Source organism: Fukomys damarensis, unplaced genomic scaffold (genome assembly GCF_012274545.1).
Source record: "Fukomys damarensis isolate Sample0158 unplaced genomic scaffold, DMR_v1.0_HiC HiC_scaffold_5, whole genome shotgun sequence".
In the NCBI taxonomy this organism is placed as follows: Eukaryota; Metazoa; Chordata; class Mammalia; order Rodentia; family Bathyergidae; genus Fukomys; species Fukomys damarensis.
This window is the reverse complement of record NW_022900917.1, coordinates 32013914-32021639: the sequence shown is the minus strand read 5'-3', so window position 1 is coordinate 32021639 and position 7726 is coordinate 32013914.

The following is a 7726-nucleotide window of genomic DNA, read 5'->3' as shown; positions in this document are numbered from 1 at the left end:
ATCATTAAAAAACACAAAATGCATTCTCTTGTTTCATATTTACTGGGATATAGAGTTTTTGAGTTGATTTATTAAGTTAATTTATTTTTTTATTCCTTAAATTCACTACACCTTGATACAGTCTGTAGTTACTATGATATAACAGTCTATAAAAATTATACAAATAAATTGTTGAGAGGCTTTATCATTCTATTCACTAAAATTTTCAGGGTACAAAGGGTGGTATATTAAGTTGTTACTGTTAGATTTATTTAGGTGACAAATTAATTAGCTGATTGTGGAACTCTCAGCAACATTTCATGTATTAACATAGACAACATTTATTGGAAGCATATTCTATATTATATAAGATTGAGGGACATATTTTCAGCTTTCTTTTAATAAAAATCAAGTATATTTTCCTATTTTATATCAGGTGACTAAATTATGCTAGTTGCGTGGGAAAAATTGCAGATACTTTGACAGATGACAATGCTTGTGGTGCTCCATCTGATCAAAGTTGAAAACAGTTGATTTTTTTTAACAAGATGTATCATTTTCTCTGATTTCAATGAAATAACGGTGTAATGTTAGGTTGAACTTTCTGCTTGGCTAAATCAAAGAAGAAAATCACAGTTACCTGGTTAGTTGTACCTTTTGTCATCTGAACTTTCTTGTAGTTTCTACCTAACTAAGCTGACAGAGGAATAGTTTTGATTTGAATTATGCTTAAAACTGAAGACTACATCTTATTCTCAGTGTTCCAGACAAATGAGTCAAATGTAATTCTAGTGAGGTCCAAAATAGAAATTAGTTGGGCAAAGATGATAACTATGAATGAAAAACTATTTTAAACATAAAATGTTCTGCTTTGTGAATATGTAAGTATAGTATAAAGATTTCTCTCATCCTGTTTTATCCCCTTCCTTTAAAATAAACCATAGTTTACAATTGGTAGATCTGTCTATATATAAATATATATTAAAGAGCAAAGATATATATCTAAAAAATCACCTAAATCTGCTTTATTAGACTATAGTTCACTTATTGCATAGAAACTGGACTTGGCTTTATTACATTCTTAATGTACTTTGCTTTTCTTCAAGATAATGAGCTTATTCTCTTGAAACTGAATTTTCTTTTATTACTTAAATCATATTTGTATATCTGGTAAATTATGACCAAATTTTTGTTAGGTTGCATACAGTAAATTGAAATACACTCTTGGTACACTACGGGATTGTTGTGCTTTTGTTTTGGTTTTAGTTGGAAATAAGGTTTGATGTAGATGGCTTGTTACTGTTAATTTAAAATATTCTATAATTGTCCATTAATTTTTAATGTTGTATTGTGACAGATTTGGCTATATTTTTTAGTCATCTGACATATGATATTTTAAAAGTTTGTTTTTAGGTAATCCAAAGGAAGAAATGTTTATACTCTTGACTATATTAGCCTCAGCCTATATAAAAATTTCTTTGAAGTAAACATTTTACCAGAAGCAGAATTGACAGATTTTTCTACTTGCTGACTGCCTAACTTATTTTGTTTCATGATCTCGAGGGACTGCCTATTTCCCTTTAGATCTTTTTTTAAAAAATAGTTTTAGTACTAAGGTATACTACTGGATGTTTCTATTTTTTTAAGTATATTCTTTTTTCTGACTTAAAGTACAACAGTTTCAGGAAGTTGATAGATATTATTAAGGACTTATGATTGGTCTCAGAGGTATCGGTGGAATGAGTTACTCATAATTTTGTCTGTGAAACTGGCAGAATTGTGTGTTACACATTTGGTAAAGTTTTCTCTTGTAATTTATATTTTGAGTGAAAAATATTTTAGAGCTTTTAATTTTAATTAAGGCTAAGTTTATAAACTTTCACATTCACTCTGTAGTAACTGACCCTTTCGTAAACCAAGATCATACTATTTTTTTAGGATTCTCGAGACAGTTACTTCCATATGGTTCCTGCTTTGTTCTTGGCCCTCATCTTTCTCACTAGATAATTTGCTAAATTTTAGCATCCTAGCAATATGAGAGTTTATTTAAAAACAAACAAACATTATATCAGAAGGGGAACCTGGATATGTAGCTTTGAAAATTTTTTTTGCGGGGAGATGCTAGCTGATTTAAATGGAGCCATCCTGATGGAGAAGAGTGCGCTGAATGAGTTAATTGATAGAAAGTTCTTAGAACACTGGTACATCCTAGGTATATCATACATTTTAGTTCTTTAATGACAAATGTGAACCAAGAGGAAAAGAAATGAGAAGATAGTGGAAATCAGGAAGAAAATAGGAAATGGACTTGGAACATGTATCAATACAAATATAATAATAAAAACTAAAGATGACTGGAATAGTGTATCATGAAGAAAATCTGAAAAACCAGGGTTTTTTTTAATGTTGAAACTTTAAAATTCAAAAGCATTTTTTATGATTTCCTGAACTGAGCACGAAAGGTTTCAGATTCATTTTTCTGAGTAAACAATTCCAGAAGCTACCGATGCTTTTTGAGTGCCCACACTTGCCATTGTGCTGTATGCATTATTTCACCCTTCTGATGTAGGTGCTATTTTCTCCATTTTATAGATGAAGAGAGGCTCAGATTCAGAATTTTGCCTAATTTCATGCAGCTGTAATAGAGCTGAGATTTAGTTAGGTCTGATTCTGAAGCTCATGATTTCTACGAGGCTCTCTTGCTGCCTCATTAAACAACTTTTTGTTTTTTTTTTGTTTGTTTTTTTTTGTAGAATTGTAACTCTTTAGAGGAGTCTGTCTACGGAGATTTATATTGACCCTATAAAATAGCTATGTTTTGTCATTTGGTCTTAACTAAGACACATAACCCCAGTGTAGCTTATGCTATTAGTGGGTTAATGGCATTTTCATTTTTAAAAAGATGATTTTTTTTAAACTGAAGGACTAGATATGAACCCCCCCAGTTTTTGTGGTGTTCAGTCACCCGGATCCTTAAACTTATATGGTACATAATATACACTCTTAGAAATAACAAACAGGCATTTTCTTATAATTACATTAGGATTTTTTTTTTTTTAACATTAGGATTTAAAGTGGAAAGTGGTTTTGTTTTTTTACAGCTGTATCCTGCTTTCTCCCCGCCCCCCCAGGGAATGGGTACTGGGGATCGAACTTGGATTTGGGTCCTTATGCTTGCAAGGCAGGCGGCAGCACCACTGAGCTAAATCCCTGGCCCTGTATCCCTGCTTTCAACTGAAGTTCAACACTTCTCAGAAATTCAGAATTCATTAAGGATAAGCACACTTTAAAAGATGCTTTTCTAACCCCGAATTTTATGACATCTGTTGAGAACAAAATTTTGGGTTAAGGAGAGAGGTGGTTGAGGCCATTGTGAAATGGGAAAATCAGCATTTTAAACACTGTAAACATAAAAACATTTTTTTTTTCCCTGCCTGCTGTTTGTAAAAGCTCTCTGGGAGGATCTTTTACGAAGACCAATTTTTTAAATGTAATTTACCTACCTAATATAAGTGTCCTAAGACATGTATGTAAATTTCCAAAACTGTTCTGTCTGTGTATTTAGAAAATACACAAGAATCTTTATCAAACCTAAAAATATAAACTTGTGAGCACTAAACTGCTTCTGGCTTTGTGAATTTTATTGACTGACATTTAATTCAGATTTGTTTGCAAGTGTACTAATTTGGACTAATTGAGGTGGGGGATCACCTTTGTAAAATTTGATTTATGTATAATTAAGATATCTTTGTACTTAACAAGTTTGAATTGTAGAGTATTGTGAGGGGTTTTGTTTATGTTTTTATATGAAAGTGCATAAATGACTCAGACTACCTCCTGGTACTCCTTAGAGAGCTACTTTACTAAATAGGTGAACAGTGATTATATTCAGTCTGTTAGACTTTCAGGATTTCCTGGCAGGCATGTCCAGCTTGTGACTCACTTTTTTGCCTCTCCCCCATGTTACAAAAAAATAAAAAGGAAGATTTGTTATTTATATATTAACTGTATTATATTTTATATGCAAATCATGACAGTTCCTCTTTACTCAAAAGACAAGGTGAAAAAGGCAGGTCACACACAGCTGTACACACCTCACAGGTTTTAGGAAAGAAACATCTAAAAAGCAATTCCCCTCATTATACTTATGCATAATTTACAGTAGTACATAATCTTGAGGAAATGGGTTGAAAATCAAAGGTAAACTGCTACCCCATGTTTACTGTATATTGGATTAGTAGATTATAAGCAAATTTTAAGTTAGAACTTTATTACAGTGGTTGAGACAAATTCTCACTGTAGTTGAGGCTGGCCTTAATATGTATCCCAGGCTGTCTTCCAACTTGTGATCCTCTCGTCTCAGCCTCCCAAGCCTCCTGGGATTACAAGTGTGCACTACAATTCCTGGCTTGTTTTTTTGTAATAGACAAAAGGAAATTGTAGAATGGCCAAGTAAATAGACTCATGTGGCTATTTTGTTTTTTTGCCTTTTTTTTTTTTTTTTGAGACAGGGTCTCACTTTGTAATGCAGGCTGGTGTTGAAACTCCCAGGCTGGCCTGGAATTCCCAGCGATCCTCAGCCTCCCTAATGCTGGGATTGCAGGTGTGTGCCACCACACTGGGCTCCTCACATAGCCATTTAACATATAAAGAAGTTCTGTGGGGGAGAAGGGTTAAGATAACATTCCGTGTCATTCCAGGAGGTAATGATTAGGACCACTTGGCTCAATATTAAAAAGCAGTTATCAGTTATCCAAAGAAAATAGGATTGCTTGAAAAAAAAAATGCTATCAATTGTAACTTTCTGGGTAAAAGATCACCTCAGCCATTTTGGCTAAGGCAATATTAATTGAAAATTTCTATTTCAGAGAAAAAATTTTTAAGTGTTGGGACCATGGAGTTTGCTTTTTGTTTTCTTAGTAAATAATTGATAGAATTGTGTCATTGAGGCAGTTTGGAAAATTTGGAATGAAGAATGTAGGGATGAAGTTTATAGAAAAATGCTACAGAAGCATTTCTAGTGTCAATTTTTTGTCACAGAACGTGGTTTAGGAGCAGATGTAGAAAATTGAATTACTGGATTTAGGATTAGATACCAACTTCAGAATTTAGTCTGTGGCCTATCTGTCTTTCTGAAGTTTGAATTAAAAGAGGAATTTGTTGTTTTAAATGAAAAAGAAATCTGTTCAAAGTGAATAAAAGGCTCCATAACTGCGTGGTGCTTTTTGTTAAGACTTCTACTGACTCTCTCCTTACTGTCAGCCAGATTTGTTTTTTACATGACCAATCTTAAATTTGGTAGTAAGAAAATACTAATCTTAGTGTAATTAGATATGTATTAGATTAGACTCTTAGTGAAATATACACACAAGACTGTCAGACTTGGCATATGTCCCAACAGTGAGAGAACAATACATAAAGTAATATAGAATTGTGTGGGTTGAGAGTGACTTTTTTAATAGACTATCTAAAGAATACCCAGAGAGGTTAAAATGGACTGAACTTCCTGTTTCAGTACCTTCCCTGTATCAGACTTACTCAAATATTTGACATCAGAAAACTGTGAAATTAGGAAGTCACAAAATATACTCAAATACTGTACCTGGCATGTTGTAGTCAGTGCTCCAAAGTATTTACTAGTGAATGACCAAAGGGTAGCCTTTAAGGATTTTGCTTATTAGTATCATATGTAGCTAGCAAGCCAGCTTCATGCAGAGATGTTCATTTAGAGCATGTGGTGTAGAGTCACCCTGAGCCTTTCAGACCTTTCTCCCCAATACACATGAGTAATAAAGGTGACTATACTGCAAGATGTAATGACCAAACCCAACCTAAAGAAGTATCACTCTTTAGAGAGTATTTTATGATTTATTTTTACCTAGACTATTTCCGTAATTCAATGCATTAGAACTATTGGCCATTTGCTGCAAAATAGTTGTTTTAAAATAATAACTGGCACAGATACCACACATATCTAAATGTCTACCATTCAGTGTATATGTGAAAACTAGGAAGAAAGCCCTAATTGAGTTTGTTATAGAGTGCAACAATACATCAATAAAGATTTTTTACAGTTATGTTTTAGTTGCTAATAGATTTTGTGTTTGTGAAGAAATAGATGTTGGCATTAAGGTTTTACCATGTGAAAAGCAAATACGTACTTACATGAAATACAATGCAGTGCTTAATACCTTTTAACTTGTTCCCTGTTAAGTCATCCACTTAGATTTCTTTTCCCCCCACTTAGATTTCTTTTCCCCTGTCCCCTAACTAGGATGGTGTCATTTACATGGACACAAATTTGCCACACTAATTTTCCAGGTATAATGTGCCCCCCCCCCCGCCGTTTCCATAAATTCCATGTCCATGCAGTCAACCAAATTCATATTGAAAATTGGGGGAAATTTGCTTATGTATACAACACTTAGGCATTTTCATTGTCATTATTCTTTAAACAATATAGTGTAACTATACTTAACATTTACATTCTGTTAGGTATTGTAAGTAAACCTGGGGATGATTCAGTCTTCAGGAGGATGTGTGTTTATATGCAAATACTGTGCCATTCTGTATAAAGGATTTGTCATCCTCCAGGGGTCTTCGAACCAATCCAAGGGGTTTTATTTTCCCAGACAACACACAAAACTAGTCATCACCTACATCATCACAACAGTTCATTTCAAAAACTAGCAAGTGTAAAAATTGGACTGATCCTCCAAAGTATTAGTTTGGGATCATTATAGCAGGAAATGTGAGGAAGTTAAGGTTAAGTTCTAGGGTTTATAGGTATGACTTTAATTGGTAGTCTCAAATTTGCCTCTTGTCTAGATTTTATTTCATAGATTTAAAAGTTTTTTTTAATTAAAACTTATGAGACTGAAGACAGCTTTTTAAAGACAGTCATCATTTTAAACTTTTGCCCTTTTCTTGCCTTGTGAAGGTAGCTTATTCTTTGGTACCCAGTGTGTATTTGCTGGCCCTTCTCATTCTTACTGATGACTTATCACTCAGATGGGAGAATTTCAGTCTGTGGACTCTTCACCTTTGGCTGAATATATACCAAACAGATAAAATACCTGTTGATGAAAAAATACTGGAGTCTTTTGAGGGGTAATGTGGTCCATATCCTCTTGTTTTATATTTTAGGTACTGGAGATTGAACTCAGGACCTTATGCTTGTGAGGCAGATGTCGGCACCACTGAGCTAAATCCCCAGCCCTGGTCCATATCCTCTTAATGATTACTTGTACAGCAAATGTTTAGGACAGGAAAAGATGCAAAATTAAGGAACTCATCAAAAAGGCCACCTTTTTTTTTTTTTTTTTTTTTTTTTTTTAATGATAAGGTCTCACTTTATAGCACAGGCTGGCCTTGAACTTGCAGCAGTCCTCCTGCCTCAGCCTCCTGAGTGCTGGGATAACAGCCATATACCACCTTATCTGGCATTTCAACTATTATTAAAAGCAGGAGTGTGTGGAAGGGATAAGATGAGCAAAAATACAAACATAGTGCTCATTAAATTAAAATGATGTGTAATACCTAGCACTTCACATTTTCTCCCTTAAACATACAAAGAAAAAACTTTTTTCACCTTGAAAACACTTTCTTAAAGTCATGTGGGTGTGTGTGTGTGTGGGTGTGGGTGTGTGTGTGTGGTATGGGGGATTGAATTTAGGGCCTTTGCACTGAAGAATATCCCCAGTCCTTTTCTCATTTTTATTTTCAGACAAGATCTTGCTCAGTTGTC